Genomic DNA, 17,739 nt, shown 5'->3' on the forward strand with positions numbered 1-17,739 from the left:
ACAGTGCCCCCGAGCCTCCTACAACTTAGAGTGCTCCAGTTAATGGGTCACTTTTTGCCCAAATAAGTAAAGTACCTTGCTAAAACTCCAGAGTAGTATGCCAAGAAACCAAGATGGCAGTTAACAGTGGGATCCATAAACCATAAAATATAAATTGGAGTCAATCTATCCCTCAAATTATAGATTCCTTAAAGATGATGACTCCTTAGACTAAATCTTAGCACAGTGCTTGGAATGCTCTATAGACATGCATAAAGTGTTAATACAATGGATGGGTCAATTTTATCACGACTGAGAAAAAAAGAACATAAATAATCTAAAGGAGGAAGGATTCATTTTGTCTTTCAGAGATTTCAGTTCGCAGTCCTGGGCTAAAATTACTATTCTTGATAAGAAACAACCCAAAGGCAACTAGGAAAGGAATGCTCACCTCCTTGTAGACAGAAAGAGAGCTGAGAAAGAGCAGGGGATTATGGTCTAAGTAAGTTCTTCACAAACATATTCCCAGTGATGTACTTTCTCCACCACCTCTCCAAACAGCAAGACTAGTCCGAGATCAAGCACTCACACACGGGCCTCTGGGCCTTGCAGAAACATTCCCTAGCACAACTATAACAAATTACAATTTGTTAAAAAGAAAAAACTATTGCAATAGGCTGGACATTAAATTCCACCCACATATGGTAATTAATTCTTGTTTACAATGTTCTCATGAAGCCAGAAAATAAGATACTATAAAAATAATCATGATGATTGCTTAACCAACCTGTCACCTTCTTTCATGAACAAGTCTCCCATGGTCTCTTCATTTTAATGCCTTCATATTCATTGTAAAAATTTTTGTATGCTCATTGTTATTTTCAAAATTATTTATAATAAGCAAAATGTGAGCATTTGTCACTGTTTTTATAAAATAAAAACTGTCTCTAAACCCTGCCTGCACCATTAACTCTTTGACCTCTAATTCACAGGAGGAGAATCTCATGGTAAATTAATGTGCTATCATTTGGAGGAGGCAAATAAAATTATGCAGAGTCTGCAGAAGCCTGCTGCTCACAGAGGCCATTAGCTTCTAAAAATGTATTTTCCTGCAGCAGAGCCAGGTAAAAATGTTTTTTTTCTGCCAAATATGTCAACTTTATTCCAAATCCCTACCTACCACCTGAATTAACTGAATATTAACAACCATAATGAAACATATTAAATACATAGTTCTTTATCAAGTTCTCACAACAATGACCTGTCCATAATTTTAAACTGAAGATGGCTTCTACTTTTGTTTATTTCTAAAGAAACTCAAGTTGAGGCTGGAGAGAAGTTTCAGTAGTTCAGAGTGAGTTCTGTTTTTCCAGTGATGTGGGATTCCTTTCTGTATATGTTTTACTTTTATTAGTTAATGAATAAAGAAGCTGCTTTGGCCCGTGTTAGGGCAAAATAGAGTTAGGAAGGAAAACTAAACTGAATTCTGGGGAAAAGTAGGCAGAGTAAGAGAGAAGCCACACAGTCTTCACTGGAGACAGACACATAGGAACATTGCTGGTAAGCCACAACATGGCAATACATAGATTAGTAGAAATGGGTTAATTTCCAGTAGTCCAAACACTAAGAGCAACAATAAGTAAATGGGACCTCCTGAAACCAAGAAGCTTCTATAAAGCAATGGACAGTTGGCCAAGATCAAAAACACTGATGACAACTTATGCTGGAGAGGTTGTGGAGTAAAGGGAACACTCTTACATTGCTGGTGGGAGTGCAAACTGGAACAGCCCTATTTGATGTCATGTGGCAATTTCTCATAAAATTAGAAAACAACTTTCCTCAAGACCCAGCAATACCACTTTTGGGTATATATCCAAAGGATGCTCAATGGTGCCACAAAGTCATGCTCAATTATGTTCATAGCAGCATTGTTTGTCATAGTCAGAACCTGGAAACAACCTAAATGACCCTCGACCAAAGAATGAATAAGGAAAATGTGGTACATTTACACAATGGAGTACTACACAGCTGAAAAAAATAACGACAGTTTGACTTTTGCAGGCAAATGGATGGAGCTAGAAAATATCATTTTGAGTGAGGTAACTCAGACCCAGAAAAACAATTATCACATGTACTCACTCATAAGTGTTTTTTAAACATAAAGCAAAAAAAACCAGACTACAAATCACAGTCCCAGAGAATCTAGACTACAATGAGAACACTAAGAGAGACATACATGAATCTAATCTACATGGGAAGTAGAAAAAGACAAGATAGCCTGAGTAAATTTGGGACCTTAGGAGAGGGTTGGAGGGAAGGGGAGAGACAGGGAGGGGGGCAGAGAAAAGTGTAGAACTAAATAAAAATCAATAAAATTTTTTAAAAAGGAAAGGATAGTCAATAAGACAAAAGGCAGCCTACTGAATGAGAAAAGATCTTCACCAACCCCACATCAGACAAATAACTAATCTCAAAATATATAAAGAACTCAGGAAATTAGACATCAAAATTCTAAATAACCCAATTAAAAAATGGGTTGTTTAGTTCTAAATAACCCAATTAAAAAATGGGTTATTTAGAACTAAACAGAGAATTCTCAACAAAAGAATCTCAATCGGCCAAAAGATACTTAAGGAAATATTCAGTGTCCTTAGCCATCAGGGAAATGCAAATCAAAACAATTCTGAGATACCATCTTAAACCAGTCCGAATGACTAAGCACTCCACTGAGCTCCCAAAGTCCAGTTGAAGAGTGGGAATGAGAATATGAGCAAAGAGGTCAAAACCATGTTGGGTACACTCACCGAAACAGTCTGCCAGAGCTAATGGGAGCTCACCTACTGCAGCCGGATGGGGAAAGAACAATAGGGACCAAACTAGTCCTTCTGAATGTGGTTGACAGCTGCATGGCTGGGGCAGGCTGCGGGACCACTGGCAGTGGCACCAAGATTTATGCCCACTTTATGTAATAAGCTTTTGGGGAGCCTATTTTTTTGGATGGATACCTTGTTCAGCCTAGATATAGTAGGGAGGGTAAAGTTATGTACCTTACCTTCTCTGGAGGAGTGTGGGAGCTTATGTGGAGGGAATGAGAGTAGGAACTTGGATTGGTATGTATAATGAAAAAAGGTAGTTTGTTTTCTTTTTTTAAAAATTAAAAAATAAAAAGAAATGGGTTGATTTAAGATGAAAGAGTTAGATAGAATTATGCATAAGCTAATAGGCTAAGCAGTGTTGTAATTAATACTACATTTTTGTAATAATTATTAAATTAATAAATTTATAAATAATATTATTAATAAATATTATTTTTGAGTGATCATTTGGGTCCGACCAGCTGGGAAGCAAACTAATAGCATACAGCAACATTAAAGAATACAAATTCAGTCCCAGCCCATACTGGAGAGGCTCAAAACCATATTTAACTGCACCTTCAGGGTTTCTAATGTCTTCTTCTGGCCTCTGTGGGCACCTACACTCACACACAGACACATAGACATACACATAATTAAAAGATTAAAAGGACAAAGCAACTCAAGTTAATAAAAATAGATATAGAGCAATAGTAACAGAAGAATAACATGTACATGAATCTACTCATTCAGGAGAATGACCCGTTTTGCTTTTTTATAGCTGTTTGGGGCTTTGCTTTATCTCATTTATTCTCTTATGATGTTGATATACTTTATATATCCTATGAGAAGTACCATTCATTGTATCAATCTCCCATTTTTCCATCACATCTCATATATATATAATTACTTTATATTATTTTTAGTTACTACATGTACTTGACATATACAATATGTAGATCAGCGTTTTATATGAATAATTCCTCTCTCTTAATGAGAGAGGTTTGCCCTCTTCCCATTTGTATAAATAATGCAATGACAGCATCCTCAACTACATTTTTCACATAGGTCTGAAGGCTTCTTAAGATGGAAGTAAAGCCCACTAGCCAAGATCCTACACCTTTGTTGGCAGGTTATTCCATTGTCAGCTTGTCCTACAGAAATGTTCAGCTATGTTCCTCCACCTGTTCTCTGAGAAACAATCATGAGGCTAAAGGATTCTATAATACGAAATGGATGAAGTTATTTGCTAATTTTGATAAACGTCAGTCTCTCAGAATTGTCTTAGAAAAACAGTGCTCAGAAAGGAGACAGACAAATCTCCACTTTTATAGTGGAGTCATGATTAAAGGTAGCTTGTCTCAGGGATAAATTGCTACCAAGGAACGTTAGCTGACTCTTCCATGGCTGAACATGGCCAGGAAGCAATGAAGCTCACGACCTTTTGTTTATTTAACACACATTAGTGAGATGTTCTAAGCCTCTGTCATCTGTTCAATGATATTCTATGTATCATAGAAAACAAAAAAGGAAGATTTGTTTTATATCTTCAAGAATCATGTTCCTTTCAGAAATACACACATACACAAACACAAGAAGTAATTGAAAAGTAACAGTTGAATTTTAAAAGCTTGTGTAAGTTTTAATATACTAGGTGGGAGGCAAATGTGGTTTGCTTAAATGGAAATTTAGGAGGAAGAATATGAAGCTTGAATTGGATGTTGGAAAATGGGGAAGAATGGCACCAAAAGAGACATTATACGATCCAAACAATCAGGAAATGAAAGGGAGCATATCACAATTAATTTTCACAAGGACACTGGCTTGAAGAGATATAATATTCAATTGAGCAAAATGAAGACATTATGGGAAGCTTTGTGGGGCCTATATGCATAAAAACATTGGGGTCTAATATAGGAAAAGCTTTCACTGACAAACTGTAGGACTCATATTATGAGGCCCTCAGGAGAGCATGCATAGTTCATGTTTGCTGAAAACCTATAGTGAGCTAAACAAACAAGAGCCAGAGAATTCTTAGAATAGGTCTTTGTGTCCGTGAAACAAGCCACTTAGGTATGATGATGCACTGAGATCTTGTGTTGTGAGTCACTGCTAACAATATTTCAGAGACTGAGAGCCCTGTGGGGCTCCTTTATCTTGCCCTGTGGTCTGTGTTCAGGGACTTGTCTTCAGAAAGTGTCTACCTTTCCCCATCACTAACAATCTTCACTAACAATCTAGCATGGCTGTCTTATCCTGCTCATACTGCTCTAAGACCCACACTGGTACATGTATTTTATAAACAAGAAAAAAGTCTTTCCTGTGGTTCTGTACACTGGGAATTTGAGAATCACGCATGAGTACACACACACACACACACACACACACTCACACACACCAGGGTCAGGTCTATGCTGATGTCCAAGCTTGAAACATGGCATGTCTTGCTGCACCCTTGCATGACAGAAGAGACAGAAAGGGAGTAGGGCATTTTCTTCAGGAAAGGGGCTAGGGTCCTTCACTCATTCACTCCTGGGGGGAGAGCCTTCAGGACTTATTTCTTAAGAGGGCCCACTCTTACTACTATCATATTGCAGTTCAACCTCGAATACACAGACTATGAATTTAAAGACTATTTACTAAAACATTTAATATTTAATAACATTTAAAGAATAACACTCATGAGAGAAGAAGTAAGCCATATGTAGAGTAAGGTTAGAACCCCTAGTGGTCTGGGCCTGTTAGAACCAACTTTACATACATTCTCCATGCTATTATGCTGTGGTCGTTGTTGGCAGGCTTTGCCCTACAGAGGTGAACTAAGCTCCAGCAAGCTGGATGTTACCTGAGTATCCAGTTAGTTCCCAAGAGCTAAGGTGTATATCAGTCTACTTGGCCACACATCTGAACCACCTTCTTCAATCAGCTTTATCAAGATGAAGTTGCCTACTGACTTCTATAATGGTGTCTTTGGACTCCCGATTCTTCAAGTGTCCTGAAATATTTAGAATATCTATTTCGTCCTCCTGCAGAAGAATTAAATTACTTTATGAAGCAAAAAGTAAATATACTTGAAGAATGTTTCATTCCCTTGTTGGTCCTGAGAGCTGATATTGGTCCTAAGGTGAGAAGATTTGGTCCCAAGGTAAACGAATTCTCCTAGTTGGAAGATGCAAGGCTCAAGGACACAAGAATGAGGTTCTTCACATCTGGGCAGAGACAATGGCCACAGGACAGCTAACGGAGCATCTCTTCACACAGCCACCTCTTAGCAACCTCGTGGGGTAGCAAACCCCAGAGGAAAGCAGGATGTTTCACGTCCACGTTCTCTGCGCAGAGTTCACAGACTCAGCACATCACAGTACTTGTGGGTGGCAGGAAAGATCCTTATCTCACACGCTGAAGTGGAATGAACTCACAAGTCCATTCTCGTAAACTGACATTTCCCGGCACACTGCTTGTGTCTTTGACATGTTTCAGTTGCAGATTTTGTTATTCTTAAGAGGGTCTTAGTTTTGATGTTAGTTATGAGGTTACCCTGAATACACTCAAGGCTGGAAACACTATACCATTCTAACAGGGTTGAGTGTAGGCAATGCCAATAAGAGCTTCTTTGACCAAACCCTGAGCACATGCAGACCCTCAAAATGGACCCAGAAAGAGCCTTCCTCCTTAGGGATGGACTCGAGTTGGATCTCATGAAGTTGCCTCTTGTACATACAAATCCTATCTTCCCAGGCTACACTGTAAGTTATCTTTCGATTTCTTTTAAAATGTCTTGAACAGCTTTTCCATCATGAGTCACAAGTGCAAGGCAACGGGGTGGTTTCATATACATAAATTTCATTGTCTCCCTAAGAACACAACACCCTCTTCCGTTATTTGCCTCTGCCACTTCCCCTAGCCACACACTGGCCTTCGTGATATCCCTTGACTCACACCCAGTTCCACACAATCAGTCACCTTTTCTGTTTCTCCTTTTGGGGATGTTTTTCTCTTAGGCATCTCTCTTGCCCTTTTACCTTATTCCGGTCTCTGCTCAAGGGTTACCTCTTTACTCAACTTTCACAGCAATTTTTTGGGACAAACCCTCCAGGCTGCCCCTTATTTGCCTGTGTGATAGCTTGCTTCTCACTAGATTTTATATTGCTGGTGTATGCTGTTTTTACTGGTATATACAATTATTGTTTAATTTGTCTATAATCAAGTTCCAAGGAGGCAGGGTTTTGTTTTCCCAACTTCATCCCTAACCCCTTTAACAGTGGTTAGTACATAATACTTAGTAAACATATACTCTTTGCACTACAAAATGGTAGATCAATTAAAATGAAATAAATTATCACAAAATTAATATCTGCCAAATTAAAGAAAAAACTGCCAATGGTGTCATGAGAACATGCTAATTGCATAGGATTACAAATAGGGTCACTAGAGATCTTTTCTCTAATTCCTATAAAGACACTAAATTTTGCTTCTTGATGTTCATGTTTTAGTTTTTAGCTTTGTGATAATTTGCAAATATTCTTAGTGGCGATCTCAGGCACTGGATCACATAAACTTTTTTTTTTAAGTTAGTATCTTGGCTTAAAGAAAAAAATGTGAAACATTTTAAATCTAGTATTTTTCACCTGCCTTTGTAGGTATCCATTATTGTAGTTATTATTTTATCATATATTAAATAGACACTAGGCTGTCTCAGAAGTTTCTAGAAGAAATTGAATTACGTAGTGACTATTTAAAATTGATCTAATTACAATTCAAAAATCTTTCATCATGTCAGAATGATTTGGGAACAATGAACAAGATTTTGAGTTTAGATGAGTCTGAAAAGGCATGCATATTGCATTTTAATTAACACCTGGACAAGCTGGAGAATTCCCCATACCCCACTATCAACAGGCACATTAACAATATTGACAGGTAGCTCTGCCAACCTAAAGCTCACAGGTTCAGAGGTCTTTACAAGATCATGAAACAACCTATCCATGATTCTTGAGTTTGTCCTCCAGGGAGGGTTGTATCAGTTTAATCATCTTTCCTGTGCTTGCTAAAAATGAATAATACAGTTTTTGATTTTATGTTTCTATCCAGTTTGTTGAAACATAACTAGCAACCAAGTTCAAGAACGCAGATTATCGCACACGTATTCTACTTAGTATCTACTTAATCTTTGATTCTACAGGCTATCACTTGGTCCTAAATCTTCTCTTTCTGTTAGGTTTTCATTTCACATTATAGATCACTGACGAGGATACGATTCCACTCCACTGAGATAGCAAGAGTAGTCAGGTCTCATCACTAGATGAATTCTTGCTCATTTTTCAAATTGAGGCTCCCTCTTCTTAGACGGCCCTCGTTGACAGCTTCGGCTCAGCTCCACATTACTGCTACCCTTGTCCTGGGTGGTTGGTTGCTCATAATCCTGGCGTCTCCAGTGTGTTGGGTTCTCCACTGCAGCTGAGGCTGTGCCTTCAGTGATCTCCAGGCCTTTCTACAGGGCCTCTAATCACACCACATGATGTTAAGCCTCAGCTGCTTTCCATGACCCCCTCTATTCTTGGGAACCCAGTGCCACTGAGGCTGTGCCTTTGTCATTGACAACTTCATGCCTCTCACAGTGCCAAGCCCCAGCTGCCCTCCATAACCTCGCCATGTCTTCAGAGCTAGTACCCTGCGGGAGACCCTTGCATAGCAACAAATTCGGCTTCCAGGTTGAGGTGCAGCCTTCTTTCCTCCCCATCTGCTGCAGACCCCAGAATTTGTGTGCTAAGCGTAAGGAAATGCTGCCCGGAATATTTCATCTTTGTGGTGCTGGCCTCTTCTTCTAAACTGAGACTTTATTATAAATAGCTCACACAGAGAACAATAAATCACACAGCAAAATGAATCAGACCCAACCCCAAGGTCTATGCATTTCAAGGAACTTCTATACAGTTAAAATAACCACTCAGAATATATGGCACATCACATTATATTTTACACTTTCGCTATCAATTTTAGGTCCTAATAATATGTCATTGAATACTTCATATAAAGCCAATTCTCTACTACCATTTTCTCTCTCTTTTCCTCTCTCTCCCCTATAACTAAATATCTCCTTTTTTTTTTTGCACACACACAGAAAAGTAACATAAGCTATACCTATAAAATTAAGGAAAAATAACTTTTCCTTTGAAAAGTACTCATGTACCTTTGAGTTATACAGGTACATGCTTCTGGTTAACTTTAACTTTTGCTAAGAAAGGGCCTTTGAATACATCAAATAAAATGTTGTTTAAAATAGCACCCAACAGCATTCCCTTAAAAGCTCTGGCAGCAAATGCTTTACTCAGCATCAGGATAAAACTGTCATCTTAATCTGCCTTTCTCTATCATTAATTATAATGAAGCTATTAGATTAACAATGAAGTTGCTAAATAAGGTGCACTGATTTTATATCCAGAACTAAACGTTAAGGAAAATTATATCTCCCTTCGAGAAAATTATGGAAGAATAAATATAGAATAGTCATGCCTGACAATACCTTTCAGAGAACATCCAGAGAAGGGTGTTAGGTAGGGAGGGACACCGAGGACATCTGCATATGCGAGGAGATACAGCGCACCCCAATATCAAAGCTGGATGTAAAATAATATGGAACGTGAACAATTCTGAATAAAACTACTTGCGGAGACTTCACGTTGTCCCTTAGGTTAGGATTCAGGTATAGTTCAATTCTAAATGAAGTCCATAATTTACTGGAGAAATCTAAATGGAAGAAGGATTAAAAAGAGATAAAGAAACAGAGAAAAACAGAGGGAAGGGAGGGAACCTCTGTTAACACGAGCAACCGACTCTCATTTGTAGTTCCTGGACTCTGAACAAAGAAACTTAAATCTTTATTTGAATAATAGCTGGCACCTGGACCAGTATGTCAGTTCAGGAAAGCAGAGGGGTGATGCAGGATGCCAAGCATCCGAAAGGTGAGGGGACACCTTTGCTTCGTTTGTGAGTACATTTCCCAGATAAGTCCAGGCACAGCTGGCAGGACCCCAAGCAGATAGCCGCAGCTGTGCTCCAGTCAGAGCTCTGAATACAAAGAAAAGTTCACCAAAGACATCATTTGCTGATGGCTGCTCGGAATAGCAGTGAGTATACATACACAGCCTTGTGACTAATTCATTCTGTCTTTCTCAGTAGAAGTCATTTGTTTAAGATATTTGAGCTTTTAAATTTTAAAATAAATTTTGAACATACCAGACTAAACAATCTGGAAATTAATTTGAAAGCATTTGTTTCAGGTCTTCAATATTGGACTAATATTTATTTGCCAATTACTAGAACTGGCCAGTGTTAAATATGCAAAAGACATTCAATGAATAAATATCAATGTTTTTCGTCCCGTGCTACTTTTATAGCAGTGGAATGGAGATGCATGGGAGAATCAGTTTAAGATTTAGATGAATTAAACAGCAGGTTCAATGGTAGGGAGAAGTTGGGAGTAAGAAGAGAGATAGGAAAGAGCAGAGGGTATGAGGACAAAGTGGGGGTAGAGAGCTGCTTGCTGAACTGTAGAGAATAGTCTCGATAGACTACTCTGGGGAAATGAATTTAAGTAGAATGGAAAAGACAAGAAAGGCAGATTCCTTGAAGATCACACTAATGGGGGAAAGGCCAGCCAAAGCCTGTTCCAGTGTTATCTGGGATCCAATGCTATATAACACAGCTGGATTGGAGAGAGACATGATTCTAGGATTATGTGTAAGAATCAAGAACTTCACTTCTGTTTTGAAAGACATGACAGTGGGGAGAGAAAGATGACTCAGCCATTGCTGCTCTTGATGAGGACCTGGGTTCAGTCTCCAGCACGTGTAGAGGGACTTACAAGCATCTCTAGCTCCCGCAGATCTGGTGCCCTCTTCCGGTCTCTGGGGTTACTAAGGTGGCATACATACGTACAAGCTGGTGAAACCTCATATACGACCAACTACATGAATCTCTCAAAAAAGAAAGAGGGGGCTGCAGGGTTTTCAGCAGAGGGAGGATGCCAACTGTATGACATCAGGAAGGTGGCCTGGTGGCTGGAGATTGATGGTGGCAGAGTCAAGGTGGCTGAAGGAAGCAGATAGTGTACTGTAGCTAGGGGAATTCTCCTTCAAGGCTAGAAGAGCTCCATAACAGATTATTTTCAGAAGTAATCATGCTCTTCTCAGACATCTCAGGAAAAAAAAAAGCTGCTGTACTTTTATGTGAGTAAATCTTCCTGCAAGAAAACAAAATGTTTTTCCTTATCTTTTCATAAAGTCCTAGGCCTAAAAACGCGTTGTCTGCTGAACAACCACGTTGCAGTCTGAGGATCCCCAGGCCCACACACTCTTCAAACATGGCCTGAGAAAGCTATGAGAAATGCACTGTACAACGGGTTCCAGCACCCACAGCCCCTAGCTGTGCAGCTTACTCTATTTAATTTGCCCTTACTGGAATATGAAGCAATCGGAGTTCATATCCTTACGAATCGTCTTCCCTGAAGGCCAACTCATTTGCAACAAGAAACACATTTCAAGCCGTGAAAGAATCCAGCTGGTTGCCCTCGTAAGACATTTTTATCTCCTCAGGAATATTTCAGATTTCTAAGGCTCCCATTTGAGAGAGAAACGTTGGCTGAACGAAAGGTTACTAAAACACAAAGGAGGGTCCGTGCGAAGGTAGACCCCATCCTCTGCTGTGTGGGCTGTGACCAGGCAAACAGGACTTACTGGAGGACTGATCAGATGCAGGACTGAACAGAGACTACTTCTCTGGTAACACGGCTCTTGCTCAGATGAATGGAGAAAGGAAAAAAAAAATACAGCTGAAATAAAAAACCCTCAAGGCTGAAAATAGCCCGTCGTTACTTTCAACAAGCCGTTTCAGATGCAAAGCAAGCTAACTTCGAGCACGACCAATCCACGTAGCCATGCCAACCTTCGCACCATTCATATATGTGGTACACCTGTTTGTAGATGCCAGTATCAATTGATCTAAGAGCCTCACCATTTACCGTTTACCACCTGATACGTTTTACTTATGCCTCTAACTAAACACACCCTGAGCAAGAATTAAATTTATTCAACAGAGAGAATGTTCACAGCCCTATGTAGAAGGGTTTTGACCATCACAAAATCATGCGAGGTAAGGAAAGCATGAGCCATTTATACCTTTATGACTAATCCGGTGTCAGATTCGTTAATTAGTTAATCCAGTGGTTCCTTCTGCATAGTTTCTCACACTCCACTTCTGCTCACCTTTGGACACTGCTGTACTAAATAATACAACCGAGAAGTTGTTTTTAATATTTGTTGCCAGCTTGACATAGAATATTTTAAGGCTCCTAATAAGCTGTAGGTTGCCATGAGGTTTTAGAAAGTTGGCTGCAAAATTCTTGGATTTTCTCAGAGCTTCATAGGATTATTGTGGTGGTTATTCCTGCATGTGAGTGTGTCATGTATGTTCACATGTGTTTACAGGTGCACACAGCCATGTGTGGAGGCTAGACCAGAATGCCCTGGGTCTTCCTCTATGATCTCCATCTCATTGCCTGGAGACTGGGTGTTTCACTGAACCTGGAGCTAGGCCAGTTGTCACCTGGCCCATATGATCTTTCCATTTCCCCGTGCCCATACCTCTGGGGTAGCAGGTGTGCATGTCGACACCCGAGTTTTTACATGGTTGCTAGAGATTTGAACACAAGTCTTCATCATTGCCGTGAGTGTTTTTACCCATTGACTCTCTCCTCAACCCTCCAGAGAATTATAAAGAGTTGTTCAAAGTCCTTTTCTGTCTTGGTAAGCTGTGCCTGGTGTCACTAAACACATACCTTCTTGTATGTTGCAGATCAACTCATTCAGGTAAGCTTAAGAGATGATGTTTATACTGCAGAAAGCTTCCTTTCCCCTTGTTCATGAACTCAGGTGGATCTGAGTCATCTTTATTCCATGACTTGCTATCTATTAGGTGAACTCCAAACAGAAAATGGCATTTTCATAGCCTTCAGTAAGAACTGTTAAAGCATGATACTAGGTTCATTCGTTATGGCTGTTAGTCTGATGGTTTTGTGGAATTCCTAACTATGGGAGCAGGTGTGTCTTTGACTCATTCGCTTGTTCTTGAGACTCTTTTCCTCCTGTTGCATTGTCTTGTCTACCCTCAGTATGAAGGCTTTTGCCTTGTCTTTTTATTTATTTATTTTTATTTTATTATATTTTTCCGAGTTTGGTTGTTGTCTACTGGAGACCTGTTCTGAAAGGAGATGGAGGGAGAGTTGATCTGGATGACAGAGGAGGGAGGAACTAGGAGGAGTAGAGGGAGGGGAAACTGTGGTTGGGATGTATTGTTTGAGAGAAGAATCTATTTTCTATTTAAAAAAACTGCTATTTTATAAACATCATATATGTGTACACACATATAAAATCATATAAAAGGTCATGATTGGAGCTATGCTACACAGGGGATCATACTGTTTCCAGAATTCATAAGCTTCCAAATAAAAGCCAGTGCTATACATGGGATACCATCCCTGGAGTTGTTAGCTAAACAATATGGGTTCTTCACCTCGCTTTTAGTTTCCCACCAGAACTCAAAGGTAAGGTCATGTGCCATATTGCTAAAGACACCACACTCTTTGGTCACAGAGCATTAAGAAATCCAATTGCTATTGACCAGGAGACAAAGTCTTCAGCAGTTTTACCCACCTGTGAATCCTGGGGCCCACACAATGACTAGAGGGCTGAGATCTGCCCACGAGTGCCATAGAGACACAAATGTTATAGAGGTGACAATCCACTTTCTTGTTGGACTTAAGGACCAGAGGAAACCAGGTGCTGCAAATCTAGCTAAGAATTCCTGGTTGGGGAGCTCATCGTCTCCAGAGTGAACCTACTACTACTAATTCCAGAGTGGCCATTAAGTCAAACTGCCCTCTAAACTCACATTTCCGTACCTACAGATATGTGCATGCAGCTCTCAAACACCATCAAAGCAGTTTCTTGCACAGTAGGTAGCAGTGAACACAGAAGTCACAATTGGTCAAAGTGCAGGGAATTAAGGGCCGCGGAGTGCTCTGCCACATCTGTATCACGTTCTCTTCTCTCAAGGACCAGGAGCCGTCATCACAGGCAGGGAGGAGACAGACGGTCGAGCTGGAGACTGCGGAGCCACAGTGATGCCGACTTCCGACTTCCGACTTCCGGGCGTGACAGGACCGCTGCACTCAGAGCAGCTGAGGCTGCGCATAAAGGCTTGTTTTTGCTTTGGATTGCTTTTGTTGTTGTTGCTGTTGTTTTAGAGGATCATTTGTTTATTAACTGTTCACATTTTAAGTATCTGTGATATGCCAGGCAACTCTTGGGGACGCTGAGACACAAATCTGAAGAAGACTGGTCATGGTCGCTGCCCTCCCGGAGGTTGTGTGTTACAGTGGAGGTAGTGAGAGACTAAACAGCCCTCATGAAGGATGTGGTGCATCTGGGTGATAACTGCTGCGGAGATAAGAAAATTGAACACGAGAGAGAAACATCTTCGTGAAATCACTCTGTCTCCATTTCTTGTTCCCGCAAAAACACAAAGGTAGCAGCCATCTTGTGCAAGACTTGTAAAATATCAAGTCAACCAACATTCTAGCGTAGATAGGGGTGTTAGCTCCTGAGTCACCAATCCTAGATGAGGAGCTATTGATGGTGATTACTTCTGGAGGAGGCATAGTCAATATGAAGCGTGTCGTCCTAGGGAATCAATCAAGCGCCAACAGAAAGCCCTACATGGATAAGTACATGGGCTGCACAAATTTGACTTGAAAGTTATTTATATAAAGAAAAGAGGACAGGAAATTGGGACAAAAAACAGATATCTGGTCAGAATTTGAAAGGTTAAATGGATATATGACCCATAGATGTATAAAATGCTTAATAGTTAAAACAAAAGTATTATATTAAATATTTTCAAAGTAGAGAGAAGGAACAAGTGTGATATGCCACATCTGGGCTCCCAGGAGTGAAATTCTGCACAATTCTCATTGTATGGGAAGCAAAACTATGGTTTGGGACTTGTGTGCTTTAGTGAAGGGATGCAGTCTGCCTAGACAACCACACACCAGAGCCTATGATTTCACGCCCCTGTCTTTGATGCCTTTCTAGTTTATCATTTCTCAAGCTCAGCTGGATGCTAGGAAGCCCCGAGAGACTGGAGCACTGCTGGTGCTCCGATTCCTAAGGCACAGGGCGAAGGCAAGAAGCAGGGCTTGCAGCACATCTTCTAAACTAATTTCACTGACTCCTTGGATGCTGATATACATATTCTGCTGAGCTGAACGGCCAGCAGGACGGGGAGTTGATGAGGGTTTTACTACCAACCTTGCATGGCTTTGTTTTCATTAGAGGCCTCCTGGGGTTTTAGTAAGAATTACAGCATGCACAATCCGTTTCTGTCAGGTCTTTCAATCTGTGCTCTTAGACTTCTGCTATTAATAGAGTTTTTTAAATTTCGGGAAACATTTTGATAACTTGCCTGAACTTAGTAGAGCTCCTTGGGCCTTGAGAGCGATTCAGAACGTGAGCTGAAGCAAACCAGTGTGAATGAGGAGAGGGCAGCTATTGACACTGTTCAAATTTTAGCTTTCTCAGGAACAAGAGTCAAGATATTAAAATTTTAAATTACTTTGAGGATTTTTTTTCTTTATTAATCTCTTCCAGAAAACAAAAGCCCTCAATCATCCTCTATAGGTGTGACCACAGGTCAGCTTAATCTAAACTCAACCTGTGGGTCATGACCTTTTGGGGGTAGGGTCAAAGGACCCTTTCATAGTCATTGTCTAACACCATTAGAAAACACAGATATTTACGTATGATTCACAATGGTAAAAAAAAAATACAGCTATGTAGTAGCAACAAAAACAATTTTATGGTCGGGGGTCACCACAGCATGAGGAACTGTGTTAAAGAGTCACAGTGTTAGGAAGGTTGAGAACCTCTGGTCCAGACAATTCTTCACGGAGACTCCCGTTCCCAGGTGATTCTACAAATTGTTTCAAGGAGACAAGCAAAGCCTGTATCCCAGACCTAAGCTTGATCTGTCTATGAGTGTATTGGTGGGGTGGGGTGGGGCCAGCTTCTGCTTACAGCACCGTGTGAGCATCATTCACACAGGAGTCAATTTATGATGGAATGAGAATCCTTTTTCAACAATCCATTTAGTATCTCAGTTGGTAGAGTGTTTGGCTAGCGTGATGGACCCTGGAACGGATCCTTCACACAACACGATCAAGGTGTAGTGGCACACACCTAGAATAAATACCAACAGTTGTGAGGTGGAGGCTAGAGTGTCAGAAGTTCAGGTCATCCTTGGTTCTGTAACAATGAGATACTTGTTATGTTCTCAAAAGACAAAAAGGGAAAAAAAGAGTGAAAGAAATCAATCAACCATAATAATAACAGTAACAAAACATTACAATGAGCAGTAGCAGCATGCAACAGTGTGCTACCGTAATCCCAGCCCTGACGGTGCATAGACAGTTAGATCCCGGGTTTCCCGTTCTTGCTGAATTTGCCTTCTGTACACTAACTGCAACCATCATTTTTCTCAGAATAAATACAAATATATAGATACAGTTTCTAGGAGATATTTTAAATTTGAAATTAAATAGTTTTAAGTTTTAGAAAAATACCCATGCCGTTATTAAATGTATAGCCTGATCCCTAGAGTTCTTGGAAAATCATTTCTTCAGAACAATGCTCGCTTCTGCTTTTTGAACAAAAGATGACTGTTTCCATCTGGAGCTAAAAATTTCTTATTGAATTGAAGACACATAAATATAGAATTGACAGTATATTATTAGTGTCATCTCGTCAAGCACACCCTTCAGCCTGAACTTTCCGTGGCAGGTTTTTAGTGCATAATTTTATTGCTTAGGTTTGAGCAAATATCAAATGAACTTTCTAAGGTCCATTTCAAAAGAGGGGTAGAAAAACAAGTTACAGAGACAAATCTTGAATTACACCGTAAGAGAAGAAATGTGACCTTTCTTTCAATGTATTTTTTACAATATAGTAGATATAATACAGTCTAATTGTTTGAAAATGTTTAAAATGCAATGAAATATTGAGGAAAAAACTCTTAATTTGGAACCGGGCAAAACTACCCTTAACGTTCTAGTGCATTTCTTTTTTTAAATTTTATTTCTTTCCTTTATTTTTCTTTATGATATAAGTACTTGTTTTATCTTTATTTTGCAATAAAGTAGTAGAATAAAATATACCTGTATTGTAAGCTTGCTTTAAAAAAAAAAAGCTCATTTCAATTCATAGGCTTCTATAAGCTTGCTTGAGTTTTTCTTTTATGTTCTAAAACCTAAATTATCTTCATATAAATTCTTAGAATGAAATGCAAATGTTTGCTCTTTCTGTATATTAATAAAGATGACATCAAAAGAAGCAAGTCAAGATTTTAACAGAAAAGTAATTGTCGTCTATAAAGAGAGTAATTGAGACTTAAACTCAGCTTACAGCATTTCCATCTTTGGGGTAAAAAAAAATCTAAGGTATGTATTTAGCAGTTGTTGGTCAACTCCTCACAATCTGTCTTTTGAAGTGGACACGTTTTCCAAAGGCTCCATTCAGGACTGTTCCGCTGGTGGTTTAAATGAGAATCCCCTCCCCTCCCCTAAAGGTTCCTGTGTTTGAACACTTGGTCCCCAGCTGGTGGCGCTGTTTAAGGGTGTTAATGAAATCTTTGATATTTGACGCCTCACTGGAGGAAGTGGATCGCTAGAGGCCCAATTTGGAGAATTTACTGCCTCACCCCATTTCCAGCCCCAGCATTCAGTTTCCTGTGCGTGCTTGAAGTGTGTTCTCTGATCTCTCCGCTGCCTGTTGCTGCTGCCTTTCCTCCCCACTTTTAT

The sequence above is a fragment of the Myodes glareolus genome, chromosome 20 (assembly GCF_982192425.1).
Source record: "Myodes glareolus chromosome 20, mMyoGla1.1, whole genome shotgun sequence".
Taxonomy (NCBI): domain Eukaryota; kingdom Metazoa; phylum Chordata; class Mammalia; order Rodentia; family Cricetidae; genus Myodes; species Myodes glareolus.